The sequence below is a fragment of the Nicotiana sylvestris genome, chromosome 2 (genome assembly GCF_000393655.2).
Source record: "Nicotiana sylvestris chromosome 2, ASM39365v2, whole genome shotgun sequence".
Classification (NCBI taxonomy): domain Eukaryota; kingdom Viridiplantae; phylum Streptophyta; class Magnoliopsida; order Solanales; family Solanaceae; genus Nicotiana; species Nicotiana sylvestris.
In genome coordinates this window covers 103,452,369-103,465,096 of record NC_091058.1, presented here as the reverse complement: position 1 = coordinate 103,465,096, position 12,728 = coordinate 103,452,369, and positions in this window count along the sequence as shown.

The following is a 12,728-nucleotide window of genomic DNA, read 5'->3' as shown; positions in this document are numbered from 1 at the left end:
AGTCTAGAGCCTCTAGCATATAAAAATATGACTATCTATGGACGCCATGCAACTACCTTGCAGTCTCCGGCAAACTCTGATAATGCTGAGGACCCTCACTTTGCCGCTCGGGCACCTGGATTTGTACACACGGTGCATGGAGTAACGTGAGTACGCCAGCTCAGTAAGTAAATAAGGTCTGAAAGCAGTGACGAGCAGTTAAAAATCATATAAATGAGTGAATAACAGGATAACATATCAACTTCACGGTTTAAAACCAGTTTCGTTGTAAAGTCATCAATTTCAGTTTAAATACTTGAAACCATATACTTAGCAATTTTTCCAACAGAGGCTTATTTTAAAAGAAGAGTGAAATCAGTGAAAATATCATAACTGGGCCCCTCGGGCAAGGTTTCACTCAGAATATGGCCTCTCAGTCACTCGTGACTCAACTCTCATCACTCATTACTCACTCTCAGTACTCAGGCTCATTAATATCTCATAATAATAGGAATCATAGTAACCGATGCGGCGTGCAACCCGATCCATAGTTTATAGTCGACTACGCTCTCTGAGGGTATAAAAACTCCGAAGGGGCTCCTACAGACCAAATGTCATATTGCTCTGGCACGCAGCCTGATCCAATATATATATATCGTTGCGGCGTGCTGCCCGATCCATATAAGTATCGTTGCGGCGTGCAACCCGATCCATAACTCATACATATAAATGTCCTCACCATTTTGTTCTCAACTTCTCTCAGTCATTAACCTCACATCCTCTCGGGCACAACAGTAGAACTTAGGGAACTCAGTCCAAACAGTCCTCACATTTAGAAGTAGAGTGATAAAACCAGTTTTAAACATTTAAATAGGTAAAACATGGTTGAGGCTATGCTTTCAACAAGTAGAGTGAGGAAAAACAGTAATGCCTAAGGGTCTCAACAGGTCGGCACAAGTCCCCAAACATGGCATACAACCCATAATATAGTATAAATGACTAATGTACGAAATATCATAAGGTTCCAAATCAAATACGCAGCTTAATAGTCGCTACGGGATAGACCAAGTCACAATCCCTACCGGTGCACGCCTACACGCTCTTCACACGCTCGAAACGCAAACCAAGGTGGAGATTGAAAATGTTGGTTTATGTTTAGTTAACAATGGCATGCTGAAAATGTTGGTTTATGTTTAGTCAACAATGGCATGCCAATTGGAAGAGTTGGTGGAAAGAGTTGGTGTGGATGCTAGGAGGAAGCTTCCTCCTTTGATGTCACCCATGACATCAAGAGGAGGTAGTTTGATGTCACCAATGACATCAAGAGGAGGTCTTTACCTCTATAAATAGATGCACTCCTTCACTTGTAGAAATCATCCCAAAATAATACAATACATTGTAGTGAGTAGAGAGTTAAGAGAGAAATTCTCTTAAGTGTAATTGGGAAATCTCCCCTTCCTTTGTTAATATTAAAAGGACAATTGTTCTCTGGTGGACGTAGGATTATTTTGATCCGAACCACGTTAAATCTTGTGTTCTTTCTTTTACGTTTCCGCTAACAATTGGTATCAGAGCGACAGGATCCTTTAACGATCCAAGGAGGAAGAACAAGCAAATATGAGTTCCATGAAGTTTGAAATTGATAGATTCAATGGACGCAACAACTTCAATATCTGGAAGATCCAGATGATGGCGTTACTGCGGAGGGAAGGTTCAATCCATGCTATTGACGGAAAGTATCCTACGGATATATCAGCTCCCGACAAGGAGAAGATTGAAGGGGATGCATTGAGTGCAATCCAACTATCCCTTGCACCTAACGTGCTTTGTGAAGTGAGTACGGGTACCGAAGAGACGGCCAAACAGTTATGGGAAAAGCTAGAAGGGCTATACCAAGACCGATCAGTGACAACAAGGATGTTGTTACAACGGCGTCTTCACACATTTAAGATGGGGTCAGGTACTTCGTTACAAGATCATTTAGATGCGTTCAATAAACTTGTCATGGACTTACAGATTGCAGGAATTAAAAAGGGAGGAGGAGACGCTTGCATGTGCTTTGCTATTTTCATTGACTTCAGGATATCGTGATATTGAGAATTCAATGATGTATAGCAAGGAGCCTATCAAGCTTGAGCAAGTGCGGCAGGCACTTAACTCTAGTGATGTGCGGAGGCACATTGAAGGAGATAGAGATGACCAGGCAAGTGGCCTCTTTGTAAGAGGCCGGACTAGCCAACAGGGAAAGACCAAATCAAAGCACAGATCAAAGTCTCGTGTGAACAAGAAGAATACAGAGTGTTGGGGTTGTGGCAAGAAGGGGCACTTTGAACGAGATTGCCCAATGTCAAAGTCCAAGGAAAAGGCGAGTGCATCTACAGTTGAACAGGTACATAATTTTGATAATGATTATGTACTAACAACATCGTGTAATAATAATAGTAGTTATGAAAACAAATGGGTGTTAGACTCTGCTTGTACTCTGCATATGACGTTCCGAAAAGACTGGTTTAGCAGCTACGAGAAAAGTGGAGGAACCGTAGTAATGGGCAATAATGCAACTTGTGCAATAGTTGGCATTGGCTCAGTTCGGGTTCGCTGCCATGATGGAATCGTGAGGACTATTACACAAGTCCGTCATGTTCCTGATCTGAAGAAGAATTTGATCTCCTTGGGTACTCTGGATGAACAAGGCTACAGGTACATGAGCGAAGCAGGAACTATGAAGGTGACTAAAGGTTCTTTAGTCATGCTGAAAGGCAAGCTGGAGAACGGCCTTTACACATTGGCCGGAAGCACCATTGTTGGCTCTGCAAATGCATCTACAGTGCAGTTATCTAATGATGACAAGGCAAGACTATGGCACATGAGACTGGGTCATATGAGCGCACGTGGACTGGAGATGTTGAGCAATCGTAAACTTTTGGAAGGTGAGAAGATCAGCACGCTTGACTTCTGTGAGCACTGCGTTCTAGGGAAGCAGAAGAAGGTCAGCTTCAGCACTGGCAAACACAAGACAAGAGGAGTGCTAGACTACATCCATTCAGATTTATGGGGTCCTTCTAAACTTCCATCGAAGGGCGGAAAGAGGTATCTTCTCATTTTTATTGATGATTTCTCACGAAAGGTTTGGGTGTATTTTTTGAAGGCAAAAAGTGATGCTTTTGAAGCATTTAAAGAGTGGAAGATTTTGGTTGAAAATCAAATGGAGCGGAAAATCAAGTATCTTCGCACAGACAATGGCTTGGAGTTTTGCAATGAAGAGTTTAATGAATTCTGCAAGGTTCATGGGATCTCACGACATAGGACTGTCAGGCATACCCCACAACAGAATGGAATTGCCGAGATAATGAACAGAACTCTTCTTGAAAAGGCTCGTTGTATGCTCCTACAAGCCAAAATGTCCAAAGTATTTTGGGCTGAAGCAATTCACACTACTACTCATATTGTCAATCGATCTCCAGCATCGACAATTGACTTTAAGACTCCGAATGAGGTATGATTAGGTGAACCCTCTAACTATTCATACTTACGAGTATTTGGATGTCCAACTTATTATCACGTTAATGAAGGAAAGCTTGAACCAAGGGCTAAGAAGGCCATATTCTTAGGGTATGTGGATGGAGTAAAAGGGTACAAATTTTGGTGTTTGTCTTTACTCAAATTTATAGTTAGTAGAGATGTCACCTTTGATGAATCCTCTATAATTGATCCCTGTAAAGTTTCGGTGGAGTTTTTAGGAAACAAGAATGACGAGCAGGTGGAGCTTCCGGTGGAGCTTGCCAAGGAAAAGGATCAAGAGACTCAGGTTAAAGATGAGTCAGAAGATGTAGATCTTGAAGAACTTGCTGTCAATGAACCATACACAATTGCCAAGGGGAGGGAGAAGAGGCAGACACGAGAACCGGAATGCCTTATAGATCAAGCAAACTTGATTGCATATGCGTTCGTAGTTGCACAAGAAGAGATTAAGGATCTGGAGCCCTCCTCGTATATTGAAGCAACTTCTTGCAAGGATGTTGTACAATGGCGGTTAGCCATGACTGAAGAGATGGAGTCTCTTCACAAGAATCAGACATGGGTCTTAGTGAAAAGACAAAAGGGGAAGAGGACAGTTGGATGCAAGTGGGTCTACCGAAAGAAAGAGGGAATTCCTGAAGTGGAAGATGCTAGGTTCAAGGCGAGATTGGTTGCAAAAGGATTCAGTCAGAAGGAGGGAATTGACTACAATGAGATTTTCTCTCCAGTCGTGAAGCATAGCTCAATTCGCGTGCTACTAGCATTGGTTGCCCAATTTGACTTGGTGTTGGTATGACCTTTCAAAAAAGTGGTGGAGGTATTTCAATTCTCGGTTATGGATATTCTGACTATGCAGGAGATCTTGACAGAAGAAGATCCACAACTGGATACATCTTTACCCTCGTTGGCAGTGTCGTTAGTTGGAAGTCGACTCTGCAGTCGATTGTCGCTTTGTCTACGACAGAAGCAGAATACATGGCAGCAGCGGAGGCGGTAAAGGAAGCTATCTGGTTGAAAAGTTTAGTAGCGGAATTGAGTTTGGTTCAGCTGGAATCAACTCTTAGATGTGATAGTCAGAGTGCTATTCATCTAATGAAAAATCAGAGATTTCATGAGCGCACTAAACACATTGATGTCAGATTTCATTTTATTCGAGATGTTGTTGAAGAGGGAACTATCAAGGTCGTGAAGGTTATCACAGACGATAATGCTGCAGATATGTTGACCAAGATAGTCCCACTCGCTAAGTTTGCACACTGCAAGGACTTGGCGGGGGTGTGCATCAACTGATGCAACTCCGAAGAGAACAGTTGTTAGGTGGAGGTGGTATGTTCAACAATGGTTTGATTCTTCTTGTTTCTTACAACGGGGTTGCCCAATAAGCTTAGAAGTTTTGGCCAAAGTTGTTCACACGCACGCTCGAAACACAAACCAAGGTGGAGATTGAAAGTGTTGGTTTATGTTTAGTCAACAATGGCATGCCAATTGGAAGAGTTGGTGGAAAGAGTTGGTGTGGATGCTAGGAGGAAGCTTCCTCCTTTGATGTCACCCATGACATCAAGAGGAGGTAGTTTGATGTCACCAATGACATCAAGAGGAGGTCTTTACCTCTATAAATAGATGCACTCCTTCATTTGTAGAAACCATCCCAAAAATAATACAATACATTGTAGTGAGTAGAGAGTTAAAAGAGAAATTCTCTTAAGTGTAATTGGGAAATCTTCCCTTCCTTTGTTAATAATAAGAAGGCAATTGTTCTCTAGTGGACGTAGGATTATTTTTATCCGAACCACGTTAAATCTTGTGTTCTTTCTTTTACGTTTCCGCTAACAATTACTTACCTCAAACTGGTCAAAATACTACTCCACGACGCCTTTTCCCCTCTAATCGGCCTCCACTCGCGTCGAATCTATCCAAAATCAGAATCACGGTGCAAAGGACGCGAAGCCCAAGCGAAAATAATCAAATTATACCAAAAATCTCGAAATTGGCCAAACTCGACCCCGGACCCACGTTTTGAAACTCGATAAAAATCATATCAATGGAATCCTTATCCTCCCACAAGTCCATACATAGCAAGGACACTGAAATCGGAGTCGAAATGACCCCTCAAATTCTTATTTGAAAGTCTCTTAATCTCAAGCCCTAATTCCTCAATTTTAGGCTTAGATTCCATGATTTATAAGGTAGATTTCATATTAGAATCGAGTTTAAGTCCAAAATTCTTACCGCCAACAAGTCCTCCTTGATTCCCTCTTCAATATCTCTCAAAAAGCTTCAAAACCGAGTAAAAAATGGTGGACTTAGGCCAAAACTCGCGAAAATGGCCTTTTAAACATTTTGCCCAGCGATTAGGAATCCTTCTTCGCGAACGCGGTCAAAGCCTCGCGTTCGCGAAGCACAAAAACTTCATTGACCAAAACTCTCCTTCGCGAACGCGATCGCACCATCGCGAACGTGATTCCTCAGCTTCACCAACCTTCGCGAACACGGTCAGGCGTCTCGCGAACGCGATGCTTCCCATTTCGGCCTTTCGCGAACGCGGGACTCCCCCTCGCGAACGCGAAGGCCAATACTGATGCCTCCATTCCTGACCATTCGCGAACGCGAAGAACAAAATACCAGCAACAACTGAAACCAAAATCTGCAACTTTTCTTTAACTTAAAATGATCCGTTCAACCCTCCGAAACTCACTCGAGGCCCTTGGGACCCCAACCAAACATGACAACATATCCCATAACCTCATTCAAACTTGTTCCAACCCTCGGAACTCCCAAAACAACATCAAAACACCAAAATTACATTGGATTCAAGCCTAAGAATTCCAAAAACTTCTAAATTCTGCTTTTGATAAAAAATCCAACCAAACCACGTTCGAATGACTTGAAATTTTACAAACATATCCCAAATGATACAACGGAACTATTGCAACTCTTAGAATTCCATTCCGATCCCTATATCAAAATCTCACCTACCAACCGAAAATCGGCAAAATATCAATTTTGCCAATTCAAGACTAAATCTACTCCGAACCTCAAAAACTCATTCTGATCACGCTCCTAAGTCCCAAATCACCTCCCAAAGCTAACCAAACCATCGGAACTCACATCCGAGCCCTCTAACTCATAAGTCAACATCGGGTTGACTTTTCCAACTTAAGCTTCCTCAAAAGAGACTAAGTGTCTCAAACCTTACCAATTGCTTTTCGAACCCGAGCCAACTAACCCGATCACATAAAGAACCGATAAACAAAGCACTAAGAAGCAGAAATGGGGGAAACGGAACGGTAACTCGTGAGACCTGAAGCCTCATGAGTCCTCGAACAATTCAAGAAACATACCTGAAGCCTCAAACAGGTGAGGATATCTGCTCCACATCTCCCGCTCGATCTCCCAGGTAGCCTCCTCCACGGGCCGACCTCTCCACTACACTGTCACTGAGATCTTTTGACCTCAACTTTCGAACCTGACGACCCAAAATAGCTACTGGCTCCACATCATAGGTTAAATCATCATCCAACTGAACCGTGTTGAAATCCAGAACATGAGACGGATCCCCAATATACTTCCGGGGCATAGAAACATGAAATACCGGATGCACACTCGACAAGCTGGGTGGCAAAGCAAGCTCATAAGCCACCTCCCCAATCCTCCTAAGCACCTCAAAAGGCCCAATGAACTGAGGACTCAATTTACCTTTCTTCCCAAATCTCATAACACCCTTCATGGGCGAAACCTTCAATAGAACCTTCTCACCAACCATGTAGGACACATCTTGAACCTTCCTGTCAGCATAACTCTTTTGCCTCGACTGTGCGGTACGAAGCCTCTTCTAAATTACCTTCACCTTTTCTAAAGCTTCCTACACCAGGTTTATCCCCAATAGCCTAGCCTCACCAGGCTCGAACCACCAACTGGAGATCTACACCGCCTCCCATACAAAGCCTCATACGAAGCCATCAGAATACTCGACTGGTAGCTGTTGTTATAAGTAAACTCTGCAAGCGGTAGAAAATGATCCCATGACCCTCCGATATATATGACACAAGCATGCAACATGTCCTCTAATATCTGAATAGTGCACTCGGACTGCACGCCCGTCTAAGGGTGAAAAGTTGTGCTCAACTCGACCTGAGTACCCAACTCTTGCTGCACAGACCTCCAAAACTGTGAGGTAAACTGAGTGCCCCTATCCGAAATGATGGAAACTAGGACACCATGCAAACGAGCAATCTCCCAGATATAAATCTCTGCCAAGCGCTCTGAAGAATAGGTAGTACACACAGGAATGAAGTGCGCGGACTTGGTCAGCCGATCCACAATCACCCAAATAGCATCGAACTTCCTCAAAGTCCGTGAAAGTCCAACTACAGAGTCCATAGTTATCCTCTCCCACTTCCACTCTGCAATATCCATCTGCTGAAGCAAGCCACCTGGTCTCTGATGGTCATATTTCACCTGCTGACAATTGATACACCGAGCTACAAATCCCACAATGTCTTTCTTCATTATTCTCCATCAATAATGCTGCCTCAAATCCTCATACATCTTTGCGACACCGGGATGAATGGAATACCGCGAGTTATGGGCCTCCTCCAGAATCAACTCCTGAAGCCCATCCACATTGGGCACGTATATCCGGCCCTACATCCTCAACACCTAATCATCACCTATAGTCGCATCTCTAGAATCATCATGCTCTCCGAAACATCTAACCTCACGAACCGTTGGCCAAGGCCTGAACATCAACTACAAGAGGTCTCTCCCCAACTGGAATATATGCCAAACTCCCCATACTCACCGCCTTTCAGCTTAAAGCATCGGCCACCACATTAGCCTTCCCCAGATGGTACAATATAGTGATATCATAATCCTTAAGCAACTCCAACCACCTCCGCTGCCTCAAATTGAGATCCTTCTGTTTGAACAAGTGATGGAGGCTACGATGATCAGTAAACACCTCACAAGACACAAAATACAAGTAATGCCTCCAAACCTTCAACGCATGAACTATGGCAGCCAACTCCAAATCGTGAACAGGGTAGTTCTTCTCATGGGGCTTCAACTGACGAGAAGCATAAGCAATAACTCTACCCTCCTGCATCAATACACAACCAATACCAACTTTCGAAGCATCACAATACACAGTATATAAACCTGAAGCTGATGGCAAAACTAACACTGAAGCTGTGGTCAAAGCTGTCTTGAGCTTCTGAAAGCTCTCCTCACACTCGTCCAACCATACAAATGAAGCACCCTTCTGAGTTAACTTGGTCAAGGGCAATGCGATAGATGAGAATCCTTGAACAAACCGGCGATAATAGCCTACCAAACCAAGAAAGTTGTGAATCTCTGTGGCTGAGGACGGTCTGGGCCAACTCTAAACTGCCTCTATCTTCTTCAAATCAACCTGAATACCCTCGCTGGACACCACGTGCCCCAAGAAAGCCACTGAACTAAGCCAAAACTCATACTTGGAGAATTTTGCATAAAGCTTCTCCTCCCTCAATCTCTGCAATGCAACTCTCAAATGCTCTGCGTGCTCCTCCTGACTATGCGAATACACCAAAATATCATCAATGAAGATCGGAACATGCCGGAACACGCTGTTCATCAAATGCATGAACGATGTTGGGGCATTGGTCAGCCCAAAAGACATCACCAAGAACTCATAATGACCATATCGGGTCCTGAAAGCTATCTTAAGAATATCCGAGTCCCTGATCTTCAACTGGTGATAACCCGAACGGAGATCAATCTTGGAAAACACTCTCGCTCCCTGAAGTTGGTCGAATAAATCATCAATGCGAGGCAAAGGATACTTGTTCTTAATTGTTACTTTGTTCAATTGTCTATAATCAATGCACATCCTCATAGTGACATCCTTCTTCTTCACAAATAGAACTGGCGCACCCCACGGTGACACACTATGCTGAATGAACCCCTTATCAAGGAGTTCCTGAAGTTGCTCCTTTAGCTCTTTCAACTCTGCTGGTGCCATACGACACAACGAAATAGAAATGGGCTGAGTGCCCGGCACCAGGTCAATACTAAAATCAATATCCCTGTCCGGTGGCATGCCTGGCAGGTCTACAGGAAACACATCGAGAAAATCCCTCACAACTCGGATAGAATCAACATTGGGAGTCTCTGTACCGACATCCCTCACAAAGGCTAGATATGAAAGACATCCCTTCCCAACCATACGCCGGGCCTTCAAAAATGAGATCACTCTACTAGGAACATAATCAGTCAAACCTCGCCACTCAATCCGTGGCACACCTGGTATAGCCAATGTGATTGTCTTGGCATAACAGTCCAGAATAGCATGACATGGAGATAGCCAATCCATGCCCAAAATGATATCGAAATCCACCATACACAATAAAAGATCCACTCGGGTCTCCAGACCCCCAATAGTCACCACACACAACCAGTACACACGGTCTACGACAACAGTATCGCCCGCTGGAGTAGATACATGAAAAAGTGAAATGAGAGACTCACAGGGCAGATCCAAATAATGGGCAAAGTATGATAACACATAAGAAAAGGTGGAACCGGGATCAAATATCTCTGTGGCAGACTGAAACAATACCTGAAATCACGGCATCTGAAGTAGCAGCATCTGGTCTACCTAGGAGGGCATAGAAACGAGCCTGACCACCACCTGATCAACCTCCCCCTCTAGGGCGACCCCTTGCTGCCTGATCTCCACCCCTAGCTAGCTGGGCGGGTGGTGAAGTAACTGAAGCTGAAGTTGAGGGTTGACCCCTCTGCTGAGACGAACCATCTTGAAGATGAGGACACTGCCTCCTCATATGCCCAAATTCTCCACACTCATAACAACTCCTCGGTGCTGGAGATGGTGACTGAAGGGAACCCCTGGCACCGGAATGACCAGTAGAAGGACCTGGCATGGAAGAACCCTGAACTGATGGAGCACAGGACGAACTTTAGGCTGGAAGGGCACTGAGTGATGAGTGACCCTGATGAGAACTGTGAGAACCATGACCCGACGATGCCCCACGATAACCAGGGCGAGCTGAATGAGCCTGCCGGAATGGATGGCCTCTGCCCTGCTGGAACTAACCCCTCGAAGGAGCACTACTAAAGCTACCAGATCCCCGTGGCCTCTTGTCCTCCCTCTCCTCTCGCTCCTGGCGGCGAACCGACTCAATCTCACGGGCGATGTCACTAACCTCCTTGAAAGTAGCACTTGTCACCCTCTCCCTAGTCATGAGAATCCGAAGCTGATATGTGAGACCATCAACAAACCTCATAATCCTCTCTCTATCTGTCGGAATCAACCAGGCCGTATGACGAGCTAACTCAGAGAACCGTATCTCATATTGTGTCATAGTCATCTCTCCTTGATACAACTGCTCGAACTGCCTACGCAACTCCTCTCGGCGAGACTGTGGCACATACTTCTCCAGAAAGAGAATAGAGAACTGATGCCAGGTAAGGGGAGCTGCACCAACAGGCCTACGCCTCTCATACGCCTCCCACCAAGTGAAGGCAGCCCCAGAAAAATAAAAGGTGGTAAAAGCTACATCAATGGTCTCTAGAATACCTGCTGTACGAAGCATCCTCTGGCACTTATCTAAGAAACCCTAGGCATCCTTGCCCTCTGCCCCGCTGAAAGTCGGAGGCTGAAGTCTGCTAAACCTTTCTAATTGAAGCTGCTCATCGTCCGGCATAACTAGTACCACATACTCCCAAGCTGGTGCAACTGGATGGGTTGGAGGTGCCCCCGGTGTTTGGAGTGCTTGCACAACCTGCTCAGGTGTGCGAGCAACGGGAGTCTGGGTGCCTCCTCCGGCTTGAGAAGTACTTGCGGCCGTAGTAACTGAGACCGCCTGAGCCAAACTGGTACACACTAACAAGATCTGAGCTAATGCCTCCTAAAGACCTGGAATCACAATAGGAACGGCGGGTGCTTGAGCTGGTGTTGTTGTAGCATACACATCTGGGACCTGATCTTGAACTGGCGTAGCTGGATCCATAGGTGCTGCCCTAGCTGCTCTGCCCCTACCACGACCTCGACAACATCCTCGACCTCTAGTGGCCCCAGCTGGTGGTACTGGTGGTCATCCATCATGCCCAGTAGCATGTGCCCTCACCATCTGTGAGAGAATGGAATAACAGAAGTTTAGTACTCGGATCAACAGATTCGTTCGACAAGAATTTCAAGAGTATGAAGTTTTTCCTAAAGGTTCTACAGCCTCCCGAGGATAAGTACAAACGTCTCCGTACCGATCCGCGAGACTCTACTAAACCGGCTCATGACTTGCGAGACCTATGTAACCTAGGCTCTGATACCAACTTGTCATGACCCCAAATGCCCGGTCGTGATGACGCCTATCACATTACTAGGCAAGCCAACCCAAACCATTAACTACAACAAATTCCTTTTATAAAATCATTTTTCTAACGCAAGATTAAAACCTCAATTTTTCATAAGAAGTGCATAATATAGCCAAAAGGTGCGGAAATCAATACAATGTTAAACCAACACAGCCCAACCATCTGGTGTCACAAGTCTAGAGCCTCTAGCATATAAAAATCTGACTATCTGATACAAAATAAATCTAAAATGCAGAAAAAGAAGGATAGAGGAAGAAAGCAGGGCTGCAAACACCATGCAACTACCTTGCAGTCTCGGGCAAACTCTGATAATGCTAAGGACCCTCACTCTGTCGCTCGGGCACCTGGATCTGCACGCACGATACAGGGAGCAACATGAGTACGCCAATTCAGTAAGTGACTAAAGTAAATAAGGTCTGAAAGCAGTGACGAGCAATTAAAAATCATATAAATGAATGAACAACAGGATAACAGATCAACTTTACAGTTTAAAACCAGTTTCGTCGTAAAGTCATCAATTTCAGTTTAAATACTTGAAACCATATACTTAGGAATTTTTCCAACAGAGGCTTAATTTAAAAGAAGAGAGAAATCAGTGAAAATATCATAACTAGGCCCCTCGGGCAAAGTGTCACTCAGAATATGGCCTCTCGGGCAGCCTCTCAATCACTCGTGACTCAACTCTCGTCACTCATTACTCACTCTCAGCACTCAAGCTCATTAATATCTCATAATAATAGAAATCATAGTAACTGCTGTGGCGTGCAGCCCGATCCATAGTTTATTGATGACTACGCTCACTTGGTGGTGTACAGACTTTGGAGGGGCTCCTATAGCCCAAGCGTCATATCGTTGCGGCG